Below are 25,398 nucleotides of genomic sequence, written 5' to 3'. Positions count from 1 at the left end.
GAAGGAAGGAAGGGAAGGGAGAGAAAGAGAGGGAGGAAGGGAGGGAGGAAGGAAGAAAAGAGAAAGAAAGAGAGAGAGAAAGAAAGGAAGGAAGGAATAGAGAGAGAAAGAGAGACAGAGGGAGGGAGGAAGGAAGGGAGGGAGGGAGGGAAAAAGAGAAAGAAAGAGAAATAAGAGGGGAGAGAAGGAGGAAGGAGGGAAAAAAGGAAGGAAAGGATACAAAAGGAATCAGGGTTGCTACTTGTCTGGAGTTTGAGTGTGGAATTAGGATCCGAGAGACAATCAGAAGCTATATTTTAAAATGGAAAGCTAGTGTACAGATTTTGGGAGAAGCTGGATGGATAACGTCACTTTTACAAAGTGAAGTTAAAAATGCTTAAGGCTCTCCAGAATCTCTCTGAGGTCTTCAGGATAAAATCTAAACTCCTTTGGTGAGGTGCATATCTGTTTTTGGTTTGGTTTGGCTTCAGTTTATTTGGGGTTGTTTGTTGTTTTGCTGTTCTAGGTTCTTCTCCTCCTCCCTAACTTTTTGAAAAGTTGCCATTCCCCATTGTGCATAGGTTTGGTGGGGTAAAGTCCAAGAATGAAACTGTTACTGTATTATATTTTCTAGTTCCAATTTCTTGGCATTTTAGAGCTCCCTTGGTTTCTGATCATTGCCAAGCCCTTGTTCTCAAGCCTATGATCAGACACATGAGAAGCATGATGTTCTACTAATAACCTTTCATGGACAGATAAACCCAGTCCATTTCAGTGGCTTCCAGTCATTTTGACCATGTGCATTAATTTTCAATTGCTGCCATAACAAATTATGCCACATGCTTGGCAGCTTAAACAATACTTATCTTCACAGTTCTGAAGGTTGGACATCCAACACAGGTCTCACCAGGCTAATATCAAGGTGTTGGCAGGACTGTTTTTTTCTGGAGACTGGAGGGGGAGAATCCATTTCTCTGCCTTTTCCAGCTTCTAGAGGCTGCCCTTGTTCCTCAGCTCATGGCCCCCTTCCTCTATCTTCAAAGCCAGCATTGATGGGCTGAGTCCTTCTCACCCTGCTGCCTCTCTAGTTCTCTGTAGTTTTAATAAAGGTTTTGCTCTTTATGCAAATTATAAAGATTCCAGATTACACCCACCTGGAAAATCCAGGATCATTTCCTCCTCTCAAGGTCTTAGATACATCTGCAAAGCCCTTTTAGCAATTTAAGGTAATATATTTGCAGATTGCTAGGTTTAAGGCTAGGACGTCTTTGGAAGCCAGATCGTCCACTACATGAAGTGATCGAGCTTTGCATCATGATGGTAGGATGGTGATGTAGGACGGCTCTGAATCATGCTGTCCACTGATGTGATGCCTTGAGAAGAGCAGAGCATCGAGTCTTCAGCATTGCAGCCGAGGATGCATGGCCTGGGTCTGGGCATGGGGGTCTGGACAGACCCAGGCCTAGAGGGAAATTATACGGAATTAAAGACAAAGTACAGAAGTTAACACATCAAGGCCATGGAAGACGGGGAAAGAATGAGGAGATCTTTTGGATAGAAAGTAACTGAAGAGATGACAACTAGATGCAGTACCTGATTCTGGAGTGTGGCCTGGGTTCAGAAAGGGAAAAGAGACATTACGGAGACTGCTGAGGAAACTTAAATGGGGTCTGTAGATTGGAGGGTAGTGTAAGATCAATGTTAATTTCTCAATTGGGAAGGTTGACTGGTAGAAATGTAGGAAGTGTCCTTGTGTGGGGGTTGGGGGGAAGTACACAAAGGAGGATGTAAAGATGATGGGGCACTATGTTTGCACCTTTTTGTCAAAAATGATTCAGAAAAATACTAATGGTGATGGAGATTGTACACACACACACACACACACACACACACAGAGACAGAGAGAGAGAGAGAGAGAAATGGAGAGGATGAAGAAGTAAATGTAAAATGTTAATATAGGGAAATCTGCATGGAAGGGATATGGTGTTCTTTAAATTTGAAATTATTTCAAACTGAATTAAAAAAATGATGTATAAGGTTTATGTTTATTGAAATAGAAATATGTCCATGATTTAATTATGTAGAGTATTCCATATATTTATATGTTGAAAGAACTAATGGCCAGAGAATTATAGGTAATTATTAACATTTTCCTTGTACTTCTTGAATTACTAGAGATTTTTGTGAGCTTTTAAAAATTGTCCCAATCAAAGGAAAATAAGATATATTTCCATTTTGAAGTCAATCTTTTAAAAACTTCACAATTACAACTTCTTATTTGCAAAGCTTTTCAAGTCTCTTTGTTTTCACAAATGGCAGGAGTGAAATTACAGTATGCCTACAAATAAACGCATGCATATAAGAAACTCATACTTAGGAAAGACACAGACACATAGACATAAAATCATCACTTTTTCTGAAGTATACATTTCAATAAGTTCTAAGCAGTGACCTAAAGTTGTCATTAAATGCCCTCAATTACCTAATTATAAGTACTCAGTTACATTAATAGTCCTAAGTCTTGTAAGCCAGCAGCTCAGAAAATTAAAATTAAATCGAGTGACATTTATATAATACTTTACAGTTAATAAGATTATTTCATTAAATCTTCAGAATCACATTGCTTTGTCTTGTATTATTATTACACAAAAACCCATTTGTGCCCCAGCCCAGACCTCTCTGCATCATGAGACAGGAGCCAGCAAAGGCCTTTTCTCTTTGATGTGGGTCACGAGAGTATAGAAGCAATCAAACAAAACAAGAGTGGGAACAGCGGGAATGTAATTAGACCCTGTTTCTTTGAAACAGGGTCCTACTCTGCTGCCTAGGCTAGAGTGCGGTGGCACGATCACAGCTCACTACAGCCTTGAACTCCTGGGCTCAAACAATCCTCCTGCCTTAGCCTCCCAAGTAGCTGAGACCAAGGTGGGTACTGCCACACCCAGCTAATTTTTTAAAGCTTTTGTAGAGATGGGGTCTCACTATGTTGCCCAGGCTGGTCTTGAGCGATCCTCCTGCCTCAGCCTCCCAAAGTGCTGAGATTATAGGCAGGAGCCTCTGCACTCAGCCAACTAGCTACTTTTTAAAGCTGGCTCTTATAACTTCTCACCCTGAACCACTGATGCAGACAGTCAGCTTGCAGTCATGATTAGGGCCTGGTCTGCTTTCCACATCTATGTCAGTGAGAGAGAGGGGGCTCTGCTCAGAGAGCTGCAGGCATCAGTGTTCACCATCAAGCCCTTTATTCATTAATCCCAAGAAAGAGGCCTGAAACCTATGGATGTGGGGAAGTAAGATGTTACATAAAGAGAAGGGAACATAAATCTAAGCAAATGAATGATTAAAGCTATTTTTCCCAAATCAAAAATCATTCATAGATCAATACCTTCATTTATCGGGTAAAGGTCAACCTCATTAACAATGAAGCCCATGCCTCTGGAATTCTAGCTGTGGAAACTGGGCTGTGCACCTAGTGCCTAATTTTGCAGGTATCTCATCTGGTGAGTTACAGATCAGCACAGTTTGCAAAAGGAATTTTGTCTTTTGCATACCTCGCTTATCTCTCACTTTTGAGTGGCTTTTAGCAAATTATTCCCCTCAGCTTCTCTGTTCACGATGTAATTTTTCAATTGTTGTGACAGATTTGCACCGTTCTGTTGAAATATAGTCTTCTTACTTCTTTGTTGGGAATCTGTGGTGTCACCAAAGGGGAAGGGAAGGGAGATTCCACAACATTTGAAGATAGTGGTGAGGAAAGAAAAAGTTGTTTCTGGATTATACACCAGAGTCCAGCCCACTCAGTAAACCAATTCCCCTGGTTGTAACTTGGATGGAGATAGAGCTGGACGGGCGTGAAACTGCTCTTTGTCAGAAAGGCAGAAAGACAGACATGGAGGAAGGGAGGTGAATATTCAGGAAAGAGCAGGCAGGAGGCAAAAAGACCAAGCACCAGAGAGAAAAAAAGAGAGGCAACCAAGATTCCCAAGAGATACATAAGGGAAGAAACACATTTATTCATAAGATTTAATAAGAAACTGTCTTCTAGGTACGCATGTGAAATCACCTTTTTTTAATCTCTCCTCTATTCCCCATCAAAAATCCTCAACCAACACCAAATTGTTTACTAATGGCCTTATGCAAATGGTTGTTTTTGAGAAGAAGACAGCAAACATAATAAACCAGGCTATATGATTTTTCATGGAAATTCAGTTCCTTCCCATGCCAACAACAATAACAAAAAAGATTGGACAATAGTCTCATTCAAATATTGGTGTGAGAGAGTACTAAATTGTTGGCCTCCCTGAAAGTGTCCATCTGGCCCAGAGAATAGAGCGTTCCTAGGTTATCTGACATTGTTTATGTTGATACATGGCCTCAGAGAATCATTGCAAAGGTTTTCCTGGCCCAATGCCGCACAGCCTAGAAAGGCCACAGTCAGCCTGCACGCTTCTGTTTCACATGCAGACTGCAACGGGCCACAGGGAGGAGCTGTAAGAGGTGCACACCACTCTGTGCCACAGGCAGGAAGAGGACGCCTCCCCCCACCACTGCCACTCCTGCCTCTCAGGCTTTTGTCGTTTCTCCACAGGTACCCACATGGTCACTCTTCCCACCATGGGAACCCATCGTCATGTTGGGAAATGTTCCTACTATGGCCATTAGGAGGTTCTTCCTTCCCCATCTGTCTCCCTCTCAGTTTCTTTCCTTCTTCCAGTGTAACTATAAATATTTCCAGACTCCAGAAGTCTGAAGAACCACTCACCTTGCTTCTCAGGCTGGCATGATACTGTTGATGAATTTCTACTTTCCAGTTCCATTCTATGCCTTGCCTGGTGTACTGCCACTTCCCCTTTGTGATGGTTGTTACTTTTATGTGTAAGTATGGCTGGGCCACAATGCCCAGATACTCAAATGTTCTTCTGAATATTCCTGAGAAGGTGTTTGGGATGAGATGAACATTTAAGTCAGTAGACTTTGAGTAAAGCAGAGTGCCCTCCATAATGTGAGTGGGCCTCATAGTTGAAGGCCTTAATAGATCAAAGGTGGACATCCCTCAGGGAGGTAGGATTCTGCCAGCAGATGGCCTTCAGACTCTAACTGCAGCTCTTACCTGAGTTTCCAGTCGGCTGACCTATCCTGAAGACTTTGGATTTACCAGGCCTGCACAATCACGTGACATAACTCCCTAAAATAAATCTCTGTCTGTCTGTATATACACACATCTTGTTGGCTGTTTCTCTGGAGAATTTTGACTCATGCACCCTTTGTGCAGAGTAAACCAGGAGTGTCCTCATTAACATGTGGCACTTGTACCCCATTGCCCCCAAAGCTCTTCAACAGGCTTACCTCAAACTTCACACACAGCAGATTAGGCATTGGGCAGAGGGTGGGGAAGAGGCTAAGAGGACCTTTGCTACATGAATGTAAACAAGTATTTTATTCACTGTGGGAAGATGCAGTCTGCAGGCATTAGCATCCCATTTAATGAGATAAAGCAAAGGAACCAATCCCTTCTGAAATAGTTGCGTACCCAAATAACAGTTAACAGAAAAATATAATACTAATCTTTGTTCATTATTCATTGGATTCTCTTGATTTTTAGATATCCCCTTGGATTAAATGTTTTCTTATTTTTTGGTTGTTTAGGTTGGGCATTAATTAATCAACCTGCTTTTCATCAATTTTCACAAAATCTCTCATGTAGTTGACACCTGTTGGACTTTTTATCTAGTACCCTTCTATCAGTCATTGGAGACCCCTGAAGAAAATTTTCTCTTCAACTGTCCTAAGAGAGCTACCCCCGCTCTTATCCACTTCCATGGTACTGTAGGATTCACCCTATGAGTCCAGTGCCACCTCCTCAGCACAAATGACTCCCAGGAGGAAGATCCTAACTCCAGCAAAACCAACAAACTTCTTATCTTGCAGTTCTGGACTTGGAATAAGAGAATCACATCATCTGTCCCCTTCTACGTGGCTAAAGCTCTGAGAGATTTCAACAGCCACATTTCCTGTCGTGGGATAAAGCTGATCAAAAATGAATGCAGGGAGTTAGGATTTTCAAGAACCTAATTCCCATTGTTCTGGAGGCCCAGCCATCTTTCTCACCTTAGTTTCCATGAGGCACGTTTCTATCCTCACAGTAAATACCCTGCTTCATTATGGTAATCCTAGTTGGGTTTCTGTCATTTGCAATTAAAGGAGTGCTAAGCAATATGTGTGGAAAAGAACGGCATCTGTGAAACCAGCATTCTGTCCTGGTCTCAAAGCAGCTTGAGTCACGTTATCTCAGACAAGTAGAAACCTGCCCTCGGCCCAAGGGGGTGCCATCTTCAAGCCACTCCACAGGTGCTTTGTGTGATGGAGTCCTCCAGAGGGTTATGGGTTATGGGTGGATAAGAAGCCAGCATTCTGGGGCTGAGTGGGAAAGGGGGCCATGGTGGGGGTGGGGAGGGATGCAAAGCTGGCTCCTTATCCACCACCAAGAAAAAGATTTTTGGCTGGGCACAGTGGCTCACGCCTGTAATCCCAGCATTTTGGGATTGCCGAATGCGAGATTTGCTGAGGCGGGCAAATCACTTGAGGTCAGGAGTTCAAGACCAGCTTGGCCAACATGGCAAAACCCCATCTCTACTAAAAACACAAAAAATTAGCCGAGTGTGGTGGTGGCAGGCACCTGTAGTTCCAGCTACTCAGGAGGCTGAGGCAGGAGAATCGCTTGAACCCAGGAGGCAGAGGCAGAGGTTGCAGTGAGCCAAGATCGTGCCACCGCACTCTAGCCTGGGCAACAGAGTGAGACTCTGTCTCAAAAAAAAAAAAAAAAGAGTTTTCTTCAACTCTCCTAGGAAGACATTCCCATCTATCATCTCCTACAGAGGTCTCATCATCTTAAACACCTGCCTGATATGTAAGCTCTCAGAGTCAACACTGCTGAAATTAACTTTGAAATATTTAAATATTTAACAATTTAAAATACTTAAAATATTTGGAAGAATTTTAGAAGGATAAAAAGGAAGAAAAAGGGAAATCTGGAAATGCTCAAGTGTTGATAGTCTCTCCCACTACTTCTTGCCTTCTCTCTAGACTTACTTTGGGGAGGAGGTGGAGGGACATTAGACTTTTTTTCTGAGTTCCTACTTTATCTAGACAGAAATATCCGTTTTCCTGCTGTCTTAATCAGTTTAGACTGCTGTAATAAATATACCATAGACTGGGTGACTTAAATGACAAATATTTATTTCTCACAGTTCTGGAGACTAGGAAGTTCGAGATCAGGGTGCCCACACATCCAGTGTTTGTTGGGGGCTCACTTCCTGGTCTGCAGAGGGTCATCTTTTTATTGTATCTTCACATGGCAGAGAACGGAAAGAGAGCTCTCTGGGGTCCCTTTTGTAAGTCACTAATTCCATTCGTGAAGTTTCTACCCTCATGACCTACTTACCTCCCAAACACCTCACCTAATAATACTATCACATTGGAGGTTGGGATTTCAACATATGACTTTTAGGGGAACATGAACATTCAGTCCATAAAATTTCTTTTGTTAGCTTTTCCTTCAAGAGGAACTTTTACACACTTAAGGTATTCAGAGGGTAAAACAACCTTCTTACTCAACTTCCCGCTTCAACTCATGTTCCCTTCACCTGTTCTTCACATAGCAACCAAAAGGCTATTTTTAAGATATAAAATCAGCACACTAAGTCCCTTGTGTAAAATATTGCATTTGTTTCCCATCATATTTAGAATCAAAACCAAATTTCTGACCATGATTCCCAGAGCCCAGTATGATCTGAGCTTGTATATGTCCCTAATCCCAAAGGATGTCACCCTTTTCCTCAGTTAGTCTCTTCCAGCCACCCTAGTTTCTCTCAGCCTCTGGAAAGCACCTGGTCCAAAAGTTATTATTCTAAACTAGGCAAATTGTGCTTACAGGGAAGCATCTGACAAAACTCAGGTCTTAGTGAAGGCTGTGGAAAAGACGGCAATGCCAGTCAATAAGGAAAGTTCTATCCTGGGAGACAGAGACTTTTATGGCAGCAGATGCATACCTGTTATTCAACTGTCAATATATGACAAAACTGAGTGACCAACTGCCTAATTTTCCACCTGTTCTGAGTGCCATGGGATCTCAATCATCACTTGAGTGAGACTAGAAAACTAACACCAGGCTCCTGGCAGTAAACAGAATGTCATGGTTAATAACAGAAGTTAGGCCAGGTGCGGTGGCTCACGCCTGTAATCCCAGCACTCTGGGAGGCCGAGGCAGGTGAATCACGAAGTCAGGAGATCGAGACCATCCTCACTAATATGGAGAAACCCCGTCTCTACTAAAAATACAAAAAAATTAGCCAGGCGTGGTGGCAGGCACCTGCAGTCCCAGCTACTCGGGAGGCTGAGGCAGGAGAATGGCGTGAACCCAGGAGGCGGAGCTTGCAGTGAGCCAATATCTCACCACCGCACTCCAGCTTGGGCGACAGAGTGAGACTCAGTCTCAAAAAAAAACCAAAAAAAACCAAAACAACAACAACAACAACAACAAAAACAGAAGTTTGATGTAGACGAAACTGGGTTTGAAACCTGACTTTCCCACTTCGTGGTTGTATTCCTTAAGCAAGTCACTTAATTTTTCCAAGCCTCAATTTTCTGCACTTTATAATGTGTTAATAATTTGACTTTGTGAAATTTAAATTAGAAAAAAGTATATAAAGCCCTTTCTTGAACCAAGCATTTAGGCACTGCTAAATTCTGAGTGGTAACTAAACAGAACTGTAGTCTTGGCTTTTATATTTGCTTTCATACTCTTTATAGGTGCAGAAGCTAAAAGATTGGTTAAGTAGGAAAGAGACAGCAAAGCAGTCAACTTCTTGTTGGTTGCGATTGTGCTAGACTTTGCCTACATCCTTTACAATACCTGGTGCAGTGCTGAGTACATGGTGAGGCAAGGTTACTCAAGTGAAGCATATAATCTCCTGCATCAGAAACACCTGTCATAATGCACATTCCTGAGCACTGCCTAAGAATTCTTAGCCAGAGTTCCTGGGGTTAAGGACAAGGATAGACATTTTAAACAAATCCTCTAGATGATTCTCTCTACACATATAAATTGAGAATATGTAGCTGAGTCTCAAAACAAAACTGATGGGTTGATTGAGCAAAAAAAAGAAAATTACAACTCTGGTCTCAGATGCAAACAATCTCCATCTAGCTTTGCATCTTTTAAAAAATGCTTTCTTCCAAACATAAGTAATATATTAGAATTTTTATGAAAGGAAATGCAGTGAACAAAAGGTCAAGAGTTGCTGGGATATTTATTTCAAAGCCTTAGAGACTACCTCTTTGACATTTCAAAGGTCCTCAATGGGCCTGTAAATTAAATGTTATATGTCCCCATGTTCACGAAAATCCCTTCCTCTAGAAGGCTTCCTCCCACAGAGCAGGTTCTATCAGGTAGAGGCTTATAGCTTATTGATAATATTAATGTAGCACCCTGAGTTAGCACGAAAGCACTCTTACCACCTGCATTTGTGTAATAAAGCACCTGGCTCCCCTTTTGATGTTTGATTGCTGATAGCTTTCAATATACATCATTCCCCTTCTCCTTTTGTCCCACATATTAGTAAGCTCATAAAAAAGCCTGGGTGCTCCCTCCCTTGGCACCCATAGGAAGTTCAAATCAGCACATGTGAGGGAACCCCTCACCCCAGCTCTGTGCCCTAATTGTCATAAAACTCCAAGCCAGTGACCTCTCCCTGCTCTCTCAATCCATTTTTGGAACTTCTTGGGAGTTCGCTGTAATTTCCCTAGAAAGCCTAACCATGAGAGTAGTGCGTGTGTGTGTGTGTGTATGTGTGTGTGTGTGTGTATGTGTGTGTGACATCATCAGTCTAGACATAGGAACTAAATTTTTTGGAGGAGGGGGAGTCTATCCGGTGTCCATAAAGTGACCTAAGCCATCTGAAAAATGAAAGTAGCCTTTTCACCCATCTCGGTAGTTTCTCTGTCCAGTGTGCACACAGCTGAAAGTGTCATTTCCACAATGTGCTGCTCTGATTTTGCTACTTCTTCACTTAAGTTTAAAATTAAAAATGTCAAAGTGTTCCCTACAAAATCAAGTTCTAAAGCCTGGCATCTGAAGCCCATAATTTTAACTCAATTTATCTTTCCAGACTTTCCCCCCTGCCATTTTCTCATACCTTGTTCTTTAGCCAAATAGCTGATCTACTGATTCCCAAAGGAATTTTAATGTCCGACTTGTATTAAAAATTGGACTTGTATGTCCTTTTCCACTGTTTTCTTAAGGTGTTACTTTTATCTCAGGATATTATTTTAACTTTCAGTTCTTAAAATTTTTTGTCTACTAGATTTTAAGAAACCGGGAATCTTCTTTGTTCACTCTGTAGGACTTAAGGCAAAACCTGGCACATCATATGTGCTTAATGAATATTCATTCTTCTGATTTGATAAAGCATCATAAACCAACTCTGGGATTTTTCAAGGGTAAGAAATTAAAACAAAGGATAATTTTTGATGTGAATTTTTCAGCAAAATGTTATGTTTTAATCATGAACGACTTTATGGAATTGGGTTTGAGATTTTTTTTTTTTTTGAGATGGAGTCTAGCTCTGTCACCCAGGCTGGAGTGCAGTGGCGCAATCTTGGCTCACTGCGACTTCTGCCTCCCAGGTTCCAGCAATTCTCCTGCCTCAGCCTCCTGAGTAACTGGGACTACAGGTGTGTGCCACCATGCCTGGCTAAGTTTTTGTATTTTTAGTAGAGAGAGGGTTTCACCGTGTTAGCCAGGATGGTCTTGATTTCCTGACCTCGTGATCCACCCACCTTGGCCTCCCAAAGTGCTGGGATTACAGGCGCGAGCCACCCCGCCTGGCCTGAGAAAATATTTTTAATATAAAATGAAATGAACTAATTTACACTCCCACCAGCAGTGTACAAGCATTCCTATTTCTCCACATCCTCTCCAGCATCTGTTGTGGAAGACAGTGTGGCGATTTCTCAAGGATCTAGAACAAGAAATACCATTTGACCCAGCAATCCCATTACTGGGTATATACCCAAAGGATTATAAATCATGCTGCTATAAAGACACATGCACACATATGTTTATTGTGGCACTATTCACAATAGCAAAGACTTGGAACCAATGCAAATGTCCATCAGTGATAGACTGGATAAAGAAAATGTGGCACATATACACTGTGGAATACTATGCAACCATAAAAAAGATGAGTTCATGTCCTTTGCAGGGACGTGGATGAAGCTAGAAACCATTATTCTCAGCAAACTAACACAGGAACAGAAAACCAAACACCACATGTTCTCACTCATAAGTGGGAGTTGAACAATGAGAACACGTGGACATAGCGAGCGAACATCACACACTGAAACCTGTCAGGGGGTGGGGGGCTAGGGTAGGGATAGCATTAGGAGAAATACCTAATGTAGATGGGGGGTTGATGGGTGCAGCAAACCCACCAGGGCTTGTGTATACCTATGTAACAAACCTGCATGTTCTGCATATATATCCCAGAACTTAAAGTATAAAAAATTTAAAAAAAAGAAATGAATCTGTCCTTTAGTCTGTTGTGATGAACAAATTTGAATATTTCTCACAGTTGTCATTCATTAATGATAAAATTAGCTTAGACTAAATTCAATTAATTGGTTTGTTTCAAATGTACTATTTTTTGCAGGCTTTTTCCAATCATACACTTTTAGTACAGCTCTTGATCATTTCATTAGCAATAGTAGGCACCTTATTGCTAAAAAGTACAACATGCTAATTTTTTCCCGTAGGATTGGTGTTCACATGGGCATACACAACAAGGACCTGTTGCTCCTTTAAAAAGCACTTTTTCTCACACCTCTAATCCCAGCACTTCGGGAGTGCTAATCCGAGGCGGGCAGATCACGGGGTGAGGAGATCGAGACTATCCAGGCTAGCACAGTGAAACCTGTCTCTACTAAAAATACAAAAAATTAGCTGTGCATGGTGGCTGGCACCTGTAGTCTCAGCTACTCGGGAGGCTGAGGCAGGAGAATGGCGTGAACCCGGGAGGTGGAGCTTGCAGTAAGCCAAGATTGTGCCACTGCACCTCCAGCCTGAGTGACAGAGCAAGACTCCGTCTCAAAAAAAAAAAAAAAAAAAAAAAAGCCCTTTTCTTCTTTAAGCTTCTAGCTAGTCTCCTCTCCAGGAAGATAATAATTCAAAGATCATAGCTTTTTCTGTAACATCTCTAGTCATGCCAGTAAAGCTTCTATCACAAAGACAAAAGATACACCATGGCAACTGATAGAATTCTCCAGTATTTACATGATGGACAAAAGGTATAAGTGACTTACCTTTCCCTTATAATTGGTTAATGCAAAGAAAATGGTATCTAGCAGAAAGTCTTCTATAATCTAGAAGCTACTTGAACATACGTATACCAATGCCTCTCTCACGAAAGCTACTAATAATATCCCCGAAAACAGGTTCTATTCTCATTTATTAGACAACTTGCTTCATAAAGACTGGTCTATAGATGTGGACATATAACAATCTGGGAGCTGGGTGCTGTAGATTAGAAAGGAAAATGACTTAAGTAACAAATGCAATGGGTCACATACTTAAACCTCCTCAAACATTTTTGGGAACTATGTTAAAGCTTGAGTTGATTATTTGTGCTGTGTTTTTGTAAATGTGACACTACTTCGGGACTGGACCACATGGGTCATGGCTTTATAAGCATCACATCAGTTCCAAACTCTAAATTCTATAACACCTTTTCAGTTTTTCTGCCACAACTTCAGCTGCCATTCACTGAAAAGCTCACTATATATACAACACTGAAGACATTTCTGGGTGTGTAGTCTTCCCCATCTCACTCAACACTCTTCATATGTCTCCAAAATTGCTTCCAATTAAGCATAAATTCTTTATTCTCTATTCTCCCTCAAAACTCCTGCATACAGCCTCACATGTCTGAAATATTTTTCATTCAGCTACTGTCCACATTCTTCACCTTTAAATGCTCCATGTATTTGGATACTCTGAAAAAATCTCAAAATTTCTGAAGTCTCCTTAGAGAATTTTATATCTTCCCCTATTCATTTGCTACTCTGAAACATACTTTCCCACATTTTCTTCCTATCTGGCACTTTTTCTGGCTATGTAATATTGATTATAACAGCATCTACATCTAGCTTTAGCAGACTATCCACTATCGATGCTAAATACATCTTTATTCATAATAATGGAGGTTAATGAAGTAGTTATGTCAAATAAGGCTGTACAATTCACTAAGAATGGCATGTGAGCAGTGTATCACTAAATTACTCCCATCCAGGATTTATTTTATCCTTAAAAAAACAACAATACAGTCTAGTTTTCTAGCTCCACAAAGCAACATGGAAAAAGAAATCATTAAAACAAACTGATATGAGGTTTCTTAACAAATGTGTATTATTTTGAATATCCAGAGTTACCCCTTTTTATGACTGGTTATAACACAAACAACATTTTTGGCAAAATATGGAAATGATTCTATGAAGACTAAAAGTGCAAGTAGAGAATATTTAAATATGCTCATATATTTAAAAGATATCTGGTAAATAAAATCTGAATGTACCATTGATATCCCAAATTAGATCTCTAATATTTGCATCAAATGAATAAAATAATTTCTAAATAAAAAGCATGCATTCAATAATGATTATATCTTATTATTTCTTTTGTACTTGTCCTGTAATAATCAAGCCAACAAATCCAGAATAGCAGTTTCATATTATAATATTGCCATCTCTTCATGGGGATTTTATTCTATTTCTTTAAAAAATTAATTTTTTTAGACAGGAGCTCATTCTGTCGTCCAGATTGGAGTGCAGTGGCATGATCACAGCTCTCTGCAGCCTCAAACTCCCAGGTTCACACAATCCTTCTGCATCCTTCTGCCCCAGCCTCCCAAGTAGCTGGGACTACAGGCACGAGCCATTGTGCCCAGCTTTGATTCTAAATATGACCAGAAAGCCAATCCCAAAATGTCTCCTTGGCCATGATTCATTTCTTGGCTCCCATTTTTTTCTATTACATTCCTGAAAAGAACATGCTAACAAGGGGCACTTTTCTTGTCAATCAGCCATTAGAACAACAACAGAAAAAGTGGCAATTCTTATTTCTGTTTCAAAGACATTTTATCAAGAGCTGGTCACTCTATTTTCGGGCAAGAGCTGATTTTAAATTCTTAAATATTGAAAAACTAGCTTCCAGTTAAAATGCAGATTGAACACAAGTATTTACTATTTTTTCTCCAGAAATCTCATAGGGAAAGCAGTAAAGATATTAAAATATATAAATCCACAAGTACAAAGAAAAGAGGAATATAAATGACTATAAAAAGTTGAAAATCAGAAATCAGATGCGTGAGAGATTGCTAACTTGGGAAACTAGAAAAGTCCTGGAAGAGCTATGGAGTGGGGAAACCTCTAAGGTAAGTCCAGAAATAAGTAGATGCATATTACAAAGCCACAAAAAGCCTTAGTATTTGGGGGATCAACTACCTCTGAAAGTGAGGGTCTCAAGTGAGGCTAGAAGCCAGAAATTTCGTTGAAAATTCGTATAAGAAACAATTATCCCCAAAGATCTCTTTCCGCAGCCTGCTCAGGCAAAGAACTACCTATTTTCCCCGCTTGAAAGAAAACAAAAGTTATATTCATTTCCTGGAAAGACTGAACCAGAGAAACTCTAGCTTCATCTCACTACACGTAGTACAGAAGAACTATACTGATAATAGGGAGAACATGCCAAATGTGAAACTTCTGAAAGGTGAGCCCTCCCCACCCCCACCACAGCCCCCTTTGCCACTCAGCCCTAGAAATGCTGGCAGGAAGTCATAACCCTCAGGAATGAAACAAGAGGATTCATATCCAGGGAAACTGGCCCAGCAAAAAGGTCTGCAGATATTAAAGCTGGGTTTCCTCTAAGAAAATACCTCAGCTAGATATTATGTTAGAGTGAAACTTCACTTCTCAACAAGTCCCATCCATATTCATTCAGAGGTTATAAGCAGCCTGCTTTTGTACCTTAACCATAAATAAGCACACAGCCAATAATAACAATATGAGAAAGACCTATGGTATAGAAGACATAAAGCAAATCAAAACAAACAAAAAAGAAAAAAAAAGAAATTTAAGGAAAAAGGCATTGAGTAAAACACTAAGAAAGCATCAATCAAAACATAACTAATCCTCATAATTCTCAGGGAAATAAAAAAGAATTAGCATCCATAAAGAACAGGAGACTATAAGAAAAGCAATATTTTGTGAACAAAAACAAACTCTTGGAAATCAAGGGAACAAAAGCAAAAATGAACATTTTAATAGAAGGAATGGAAGATAAAGTTTAGTAAATCAAATAGAAAGTCTGATAGTTCAAGAGATAGAAAATAGAAAGATTTAAAAATTTAATTGATTTAGAGGTTCAACATCATTTTAATGGAATCCTCAGAGAGATAAAAAAAAACCCAGGGAGATAGAAATTATTAAAAAAAAATTTGAAAATGTATCAGGACTAAAAAACACTGAAGGATCCACAAAATGCTCAGAACAATGCATGAGCAAAGATCCATATTAGTTTAGAAGAATTTCTAAAACCTTCTTGGGAGTAAAAAACAGACAAGGATCAGGAATCAAACTAACATTGATTGCATTATGTTATTATAACTGCAAAATAACAAGTGTATTATCAGGAGCTAGAAGATAATGGAAAAATGCCTTCAAAATCCAGAAAGAGAAATAACTTTCCACTTCACCACCTAGTCAAATGATCAATTAATTACAAGACTAAAACAAAGGCAGCAAGTTCTCAAAACACTTATCTCCTATAAACTCTTTCCTAGGAAGCTACTACAAAATGTGCTCCATCAAAACAAAGGGTGAAATCAAAAAAGAGGAAGATGTGGGATGCTGGAATTAAGGAGTCCCACACAAGAAGAGAAGGGAATCCCAAAAATGGTAATAAAATGCTATGGTCTGAATATGTCCCCCCAGATTTGTGTATTGAAACTTAATTGCCAATGTGATAGTATTAAGAGGTGTGGCCTTTACGAGGTGATTATGTCATGAGGGCAGAGCCTTCCTGGATGGGATTAGGGCCTGTATGAAAGGGCTGAAGAGAGTGAGTTCCCTCTTTTGCCCTTCCATGAGGTAAGGACACAACATTCCTCCCCTCCAGAGAATGCAGCAACAGGCACCATCTTGGAAGCAGAGAGAAGCTCTCACCAGACACAAAACCTGCCGATGCCTTGATCTTGGACTTCCTAGCTTCCATAACTGTGAGAAATAAATTTCTATTGCTTATAAATTACCCAGTCTGTGGTATTCTGTTATAGCAGCACAAATAAATTAACACATGAAGGCAGATTCTTTGGCAAAATCTAACTCTCACTGTAGACCTACAGATCAGTCAGTCCAGACTTGAGGGGGAATAGAGGGGTACGAGAGAGATATTTTCAAGAAAAAAAAAAATGTGATAGGTTTCCTGATGTAATTTAATATATTCAAAGGAAACATTTTTGGGAGAGCTCAAGAATGAATTAATGGTAGTAAATTATATAAAACAAAATGAATGGGGGCAAGGAGGTGATTATTATCTCTAGGGAAAACAAAAAAGTATAGAAGACTGCTGTGAAGGCTGAGTGCAGTGGCTCATGCCTGTAGTCCCAGCACTTTTGGAGGCCGAGGTAGGTGGATCACTTGAGGTCAGGAGTTCGAGACCAGCCTGACCAATATGGTGAAACCCCATCTCTACTAAAAATACAAAATCAGCCGGGCATGGTGGCACACAGCTGTAATCCCAGTTACTTGGGAGGCTGAGCCAGGAGAATCGCTTGTACCCGGGAGGTGGAGGTTGCAGTGAGCTGAGATCGAGCCATTGCACTCCAGCTTGGGCAATAAAAGCAAAACTCCATCTCAAAAAAAAAAAAAAAAGAAGAAGAAGAATGCTGGGAAGAATATTTACACGGAAATAATAATAATAATATAACCAACAAATATTGACCTAACAAAAGTGATCTATGTTGAGAAAATGTAAGAGAACTGAATTATGCTCCACAGTAGACAACATCTAAAGCTGAAAATCAAGAAATAAAATTATATCATTGAGAAATATTAAATTAAATACCAGAAGAATGCTAAAAGACTTGAAAAGGTTGCTTCTTGAAATGAGGTTTAGGAGTAAAGGACTACTTTTTTCATTTAAAGGTTTATAGTGCTATTTGATTATTTAAATTATGTACATATGTAACTTTGACCAAAAAATATATATAAAAAATTAGAGAGTGTGCTAGTTACAACTTAGTGGTACAAAATTGTAAAGAAGAGTTTACTTAGAACTGATTGTAAAATGTATATGATAATGCAAACTATCTAAAATCACCAAAATAAGCTACAAATGCTTTTATAAAGCTTTGTAATTGAGTCAGTGTGATACTGGCATTAAGATAGATAAATATGGCATAAGATGAAGTAGAATGGAGAAAAGGACCCAGTTATATACAGTCATCTGATAGACAACAAAAACATCACTTCATTTAGGGAGAAAAGACTGGAATTTTCAATAAATGTTGCTGAGAAACAGAAAAGAGAGTAATATGTTTAAAAACTTGGAATAAGACCCAAGCAGTGTAAGAAAAGCACTATTTTTAAAACAAAAAATTAATAAATTAAATTTCATAAAAATTAAGAACTTCTATTAATGAAAAGATACATAAGAGGGTGAAAAGGCAAGCCACAGACTGAAAAGAAAGATAGTTGCAATATCTGACAAAGGGCTTATATTTAGAATATATGAAGAACTCCTACAAATTAATAATAAGAAGTAAATCCAAGTTGAATAATTGGCAAAAGACTTGAGTAAGAACTTTGCAAAAGTGGATATCCAAATGAACAATAATTATACAGGAAAAATGCACAATTTTATTACCCATTGGGCAAATACAAACTAAAACCAGAATGGTTACTACTCTACACTCACTGTAATGACTAAATTTAAAAGACAAGTACTAGCAAAAGTTGCTGAAGATATGGAGCAACTGGAATCCTCATATGTTGCTATAAAATTTAAATTGTAAAACTGCTTTGGAAAAATGTTTGGCAACATCTATGTGCCTATCCTGTGACACAGCATGTCCACTTCTTGGTAAAGACACAAGAGAAATAGATGTGTGTAACCACCAAAGGACATATAAAAGAATGTTCATAGCAAATTTATTCATTAAAGCAAAAATACTGGAAACAACCCAAATGATTATCAGCAATAAAATGGATAAACTATGGTATTTCATACAATAAAATATATGAATACCAATTTTAAAAATCCACTGTTATTACATGAAACAATATAGACTCTCACGGATATATGTTGGGTAAAAAAAGCTGGACGCAAATGTTGTGCATATAGTGCAATTCCATTTATATGAGATTTACAGGCAAAACTTACATTTAGTGACAAATCAGAATGATTGCCTCTAAGGACAGGGATATTGACTGGGAAGGAGCAAAAGGAAGGCTTCTAAGGTACTGGAAATATTTTGTATCTTGAACTGGTTTGCGGATCCACGGGTCTATGCATAAATAAAAATTCAACAAGCTGTACAATTAAGATTCATGCACTCTCCTATATATATGTTATACCTCTATATAAAAGAAAAGTTCATTTGGGGGACATATCGTCATCTACTTTATGCCCCTTCGCCTTACTCTAGGCCTCATATCACCATTACCTTTGATTTCCAGTACTCCTAGTAAGGCCTGTTTATTCTTGGATTTCAAACTGAGAGCAGGTTCCCAATTGTTCAGCCCCATGATTTTTCTAGTGTCACATTATACCTCTTCGCAAAGCCCCTGCCAGAAACCATCTTTTGCTTAATCATCTCATAAGTATATACCATGCCAGACACTCTAGCCTTCCATCAGCAATAAGTAAAATGCACGCTCTCAGGAAAAGCGCACAAACTATTTTAAAAATTCCAATGCTATCAACTTATTGCACATTCTAAGTTTGCTAAAATCCCCATTCCTACTCCAATTCCCTAAAAAGGAGCAAAGGAAGAAAAGAGAAAAAAAAGAAAGAAAAGATGGTTCTCTAAATTTCTTATTTTTTTCTCTGGTGGCACAAATTCATTTTCTTTATCTTATAATTCTTATATGTTTCTGCCTCTCCCTTTGCTTTACACTTTTCTTATTCTTTCTTTTCTCTCTACCTATATCTGTTGTATTTTAATAAGACATATAAAGAATGACATATCCTTAAATGACTTTTTAATTAATAGATTTTTTTCAGAGCAGTTTAGATTTACAAAAAAATTAAGCAGAAAGTACAGAGAGTTTCCATATACCCTCTCTCCAACCTACCCTCCCTTATTCCCAGTTTTCTGATTATTAACATCTTGCATTTGTGTGGTACAATTAATGAAGCAATATTAATACATTATTGTCAACTAAAGTCTATAGTTTGAGATTCACTATTTGTGTTGTACAGTTCTTTGACTTTTGACAAATGCATGATATCATCTATCTACCATTACAATTTTATACAAAATAGTGTCCCTGCCCTAAAAATCCCCTAAAAATCCCTCCTCTCCCCTTCTCCATCCCCCATCAAACCCACGACAACCTCTGATCTTTTTACTCTCTATAATTTTGTCTTTTCCAGAATGTCATATAGTTGGAATCATATAGTATATAGCCTTTTAGATTGGTTTATTTTACTTGCAATATGATCTAGGTTTCCTTCATGTCTTTTTGAGACTTGATAGCTGATTTATTTTTATCATTGAATGATAGCTTATTACATGAATATGCCATTGTTTGTTTATCCATTTCCCCATTGAACAACACATTGGTTGCCTTCAGTTTGGGTAATTATGAATAAAGCTACGTAGAGTAGGAGAAAAAAGTTTTCTTTGCCTTCTTAGGTTCAATGAAAGAGGCTTGCAAATTAAATGAATGAAGGACTGATTAATAGGAGATATGGTTCACTTTGCATGCACAAAGGAGCTTCACCCAAAATAAGTGAAAACCCAAAGAGGTGGTTAGACCCAGTACTTATATACCACTTTAACAAAGGGTGATAAAGTGTGGAGAAGTGACAAAACAAAGGAAAGCAATTTGAGTTTCTAGGGACATTCAATTACAGAAAGGTAAATATATGGGGGAAACTAATGGAAGATAAGTGTTATTTTAGTAAGGTTTGCTTATGCAGACACATCTCATGCCAGCTTTCTGTCTCTTGTGATGAGAGTTGTTTACCGCCTCCTGGCATGGGAGAGCAGAGGGAGGATGCCTTCACAAAGGGAAATTTATGCCATGCTTTAGGCAGAAAGAGAGATGTCAGAGAATTCCTCATATAATTGCCTTGAGCCCAAAATAATACTTATGCCAAAGTGGCATATTTTGGGCTGACATAGTCTGATCCCCTTCGGCCACTATAAACATTTGTGTGCAGGTTTTTGTGTGAAAATAAGTTTTCTATTCATTTTAGCAGATACCTGGGAATACAATTGGTAAATCATATGGTAGGACTATGTTTTCCTTTGTGATAGAATAACTTTTTAAGCATTCTAAATATAAAGAAATGAGATACTTCTTCAGAATAGGACATTAGAAATAGATTTCCTTCTGTTGCTACTCCAGTCCTGCTCAATAATGAGTCTGATAATTGTTTAGGTATTAACATTTTATCCTCTACATTTCTTCTCTTGAAGAAACCTCTGAATTACTTGGTATAACAAATCTGAATGAAGTAAATAATATGGATGGGCAAGGTGGCTCACGCCTGTAATCCCAACACTTTGGGAGGCCAAGGTGGGTGGATCACCTGAGGTCAGGAGTTCAAGATCAGCCTAGCCAACATGGTGAAACCCCATCTCTACTAAAAATATACAAAAATTAGCTAGGCATGGTGGTGCACACCCAAAACTCCAGCTACCTGGGAGGCTGAGGCTGGAGAATCGCTTGAACCCAGGAGGCAGAGGTTGTAGTGAACTGAGATCGTGCCACTGCATTCCAGCCTGGGTGACTACAGAGCAAGTCTCCATCTCAATAATGATAGTAATATATGGGTGGTGAGAAAGAGAACCCAATGTCTTCAACAAAATTCCATAGGAAGAGTCCCTATCTTACACCTAATAACTTCCACAGAATACCACTGATTCTTGAAAATCTTTTCTATAATTCAATAACTTTTAAATAACTTCACTGTTCAATAATTCACTTGGAAGTCCTATTAGGGGAGATTTCCTGGTCTCCTTAGTGGGGGTGCCTATCCACTGGTGTTGCCCTAGTGAAGTGGGGAGGGAAAATGTAATGTGATATTCAAGTACTTTTAATCAAAAGAGAAAAATAAACTTTTGTTAAATTTTTCCCATCTGCCAAGCTCTCTTCTGTGTCTTTTGCATATGTCATCTAATCAATTCCTCCCTTCAATGCTACTATGCTGTAACTATTACCACTGTTTTACTTTCATAGGAAACAGACTGTGGGAGGTTAAGTAATTGCTGCAAGGAGCTAAAGAGTAGCAAGTCTCATATTCGAACTTATCTCATTTCAAATCTCATTAAACCAAGTAAAAGATAGGGACTCTTCCTATGGAATTTTGTTGAAGACACTGGGTTCTCTTCCTCACCACCCATGTATTTACTCCTTAATGCTCTTTAATGTATTACCCTCTCTGGGTATTTGCATTTTAAATAAGGGTGCCAGAAAATAATACAAAGAAACTGGCGTCCGGTTGAATTTTATCAATCCTGTGGTTCACTCCCCTTAACCTGCCCCAGAAAATACCAGATTTCATCTAACTAATTCATCTGAGGATTGTCCACGGAATTCATACTCTTCAAACAACAAAGGAATGTGAGATCATTATTCCTACAAGGACTTCAGAGTTCAAATGAAAGGAACACGGTGTTGACAGTGCTTGGAGCCTTAGGAAAATGAGACTGCGTGTTTCATGAATGAGAGTATAAAAATCATTTTTTGTGGAAATACATTTATCGTTGGATGTGTTAGCCTTACCTACTACAGGGAGTATCCAGTCAAAATTAAATGACTTCACACCAAGCAAAAGTGCTGAGATTTGCTGATCAGGACTAGGATATGTCAGATACTTTAGAGCTAGCTCTGTGCTTTTAGTATCAAAATAAGTGATTTCTCTCTCTTGTCTCTCTAGATGACTACTGGGGGACTAACCGCTGTTTAAATGCACCAGTATTATGACCTTCTGCCAGTCATAGGAACATTGCTATTGCCCCAAGATAATTTACCCTCCCAAGTCTCAAGGCTACATTTCCATCATAGAGCCAGTATTTTCCATTCCTCAGGTGAGTCTTATTTGTCCAAGTACTTTGTAGTATGGTGCTTGTGTACAATGGTATTGAATATTTACTGGCAAATGCTATAGCCTCATTGTAAAGCTGGAAATTAAATATGCAAGTTATTTCTTTACAATGTGATTACTGCCATGATGGTTTAATAATTTGCATTTTGCAATTTGCTATACAACAAGAACAATGTGGTAGTATTAAAAATAATTACAAGAGACCCTGAAATTCTTAAGAGATACACCCTGAGACATGTACAAATTCCCCAAACCACAGATACCATTATAGCACAGAATTTCTCCCATAAAGTTCAGTCAAGTATTACTAAAAACTTTTAATTAACCCCTTAAGACCTTTAGAATTCTATAAATAGAGGGCTAGACTCATTTATAAGGCTAATAATACAAATTCTGTCTGGAAAACTTATTGAAACCGTTTGTGAATTAGCTTTCTTTATTTCCTTATAGAGCACGTGGTAAAAGGATTCATAGCACGGATCCAAGCCACTGCCAATGTGGCATTCCCACTCCATAATTTATCCCAAACTCCTGTTTTTCTGTATATCATCTGTTTCTTTGTTTTTTTTTTTAACTTTTTCTTCACTTCTATGCCAACACAATTTGCTAATTGGTTTTAGTTTAGTTTTTGTTTTTCTGTTTGTTCCTTTGTTTAGCAGAGACATTTTCCGTAAGATACAGAGGTTTTCTTGTTTCACAAAAGGCATGCAGATGGAAAGATGAGCTAAGAACCATGAAGTCAGGCTGAGATGAGGATGCTTGTCACTGGATAGGCTATACCCCTGATAAATTACTCACTCCTTCAAACCAGCCTCTTCTCAGTATTTAGGATTTCAATGTGCACCTTGGCAAAATTCAAACTGTTACATTATGTGGACCATTGGAATTACCTGGTAATAGTCAAAACTGTACATGTTAATTCTCTGGATGCCTAAGGTCTTGCAATGATTTTTTAAGATTCTAATATAATCTGTAAACATATAGTCTGTTTGAGAGCGGGAAGGAGGGAGACTAAATTAGTTAGCCCCATTGTGAGTAAGAAGCTGGGTTATTTGCTTTATGCTTTAGAGACATGACATCATTTAATTCTCCTGGTAACTTTATGAGGCAGGTATATTATTCCTACTTTTACAAGAAATTAAACTCAGAGAAGATTTAAACTTCTCCAATATTACTCAACTAATAATTGGCTGGGAAGCAATTCAAAGTCAGGTCTATCTGACCCAGTGATGTTCTTTTCACTGGAACCTTGCTACATAAAATGTCCTCAGACCACAGCCTCATTGTTATCTGAGAGACTGCTGAAAATGCAGAATCTCTGAGAAATGTAAACCAGCTTATAATTATAGATATTAAGGTCTATCAGATCTCATTGTGGCCTAGGAAAGAATGGAAAGCAGAGAAACTGAGACAAAGAGAGACTGAAGGGGTTAAAAAAGTTGAATTCACCACCTAATTAAAAAGGTAATCTAGCTCTCTAATCTGTTCTTTTTCTCTGGAAACTTTGTACCCTGTCCTTCGGTAGCTTTAGATCCTCTGCTTCCAACTATGCTCCTCTTTTCTTTCCCTACTAGTGGTACTGCTCCTTGCTCAGGCCTAACCTAGGGGTCATCTTTAATTATTCTCTTTTCATTGTCCTACATTGTAATGCATCACAAATCCTTTTGGATTCACCTCCAAAATAAATACCAAAAGTCAACCACCTGTCGCCATCACCACCCATCTCTTTCCTGGGGTGAAACTATTATATAGTCTCATAACAATATATATAATAACTATAATGATTGTCTCTTATTTTACTCTTCAAACTCCTGTAAGTCATTTAGTACTCCTGTAAGTCAAAGTGGTATATTTAATTACTTCTAGTAACTCCTTATTGCATTTAGAATAAAGTTCAAATTCCATGATCTGGCCACTGTTTCCATCAGCCTCATTCTCATTTGTCATGCCTGAGTTACACTGACCTTTCTTTTTCTGGAACATGTTAAGCTCATTGTCACCTCAGGGCCTTCATATTTCTGTCTGGAATGGTACATGCTACTCCCCCAGATCTTTCTGTGATCTTTCTCATCATTCACATCTCAGCTCCTTAGAGGAGACTTATCTGATCATCATAACTAGAGTAGCCTCGCCTTGTATCTGATCTTCTATTTCATTTTGCTATTTTATATATTTTTATAGTACTGTTGCAGGTGGATGCCCAGGGAACCAGAGAGTGAGTAGTGGTTTTGCATGGAAGAAGTTATTAGAGGTGCTCTTGATCAACACCTGAAAAAGGGACGGAAAATAAGAATGCTGGGAGAAGGGAGAAATTAGGCTACAACTGCAGTCTCAACAAAGACCTCAGCCAGCTCCACAGGGAGTTCTGAAGCTAGAATGGCTTTTTAGAATATACCAAGTTTCAAAATGAGGAGACAAGTCTTTATACTCCCAACATTGAATGCTAGCTGCCCCAAGAAGGCACAGCAGCTCTTAAGTTGAGACAATTTCCAAAGACGCCTGAAAGCTAAAACTGTCTGTTTGCAACACTCTCAACCTCTTGAGGAGTAAGATTTTTGATACTGAATAGGAATATGGGCAGCATCTCACCAGAGTCCACCCTTTGAATCCACTGCTTTGTATAAATTCTGGAGGCAGCTTAGTTAGGATGCTGGGGCATCTGATTCTCAATGAAACTTATTGAGGTTCAGTGGAATAAAATACATCTCTAGCCACTGCAGTCAGTCTTGGGATCACATTCTCCCTCCTCTACTCTCCATTCTATATGCTCCCTAAACTCACCTAGAAACTCCACGGGTTTATTTGTCTTGCCTGGTAACATGAACCAGACGCTTATCCTGTGGGGTCTGAGCTCTCAGTCACCGTGTCCTTCTCTGATTATGGCTTTTGCACTTGTCTACTATTGTCAAACTTGGGCAAAGGAATAACAAGAGGCACCTAAATCGATAATGTTGGTGCCATACATATTCTTCCCTGTCTCCATTGTATAATAGTAGCCCAATGTCCTAATGATGCCAGGAAGCATCCCCTTC

The 25,398-nt window shown here is 38.9% G+C and overlaps 1 protein-coding gene across 7 annotated transcripts in view; it reads right to left on the bottom strand.

Moving 5' to 3' along the window:
* Nucleotides 1–25,398, bottom strand: part of LACC1 (laccase domain containing 1) — a 141,615-nt gene that overhangs the window by 55,087 nt on the left and 61,130 nt on the right. The gene's annotated exons all lie outside the window — the stretch shown is intronic.

Source organism: Hylobates moloch, unplaced genomic scaffold, assembly GCF_009828535.3.
Source record: "Hylobates moloch isolate HMO894 unplaced genomic scaffold, HMol_V3 SCAFFOLD_4, whole genome shotgun sequence".
Classification (NCBI taxonomy): Eukaryota; Metazoa; Chordata; class Mammalia; order Primates; family Hylobatidae; genus Hylobates; species Hylobates moloch.
This window is presented reverse-complemented; position numbering and strand designations above follow the sequence as displayed.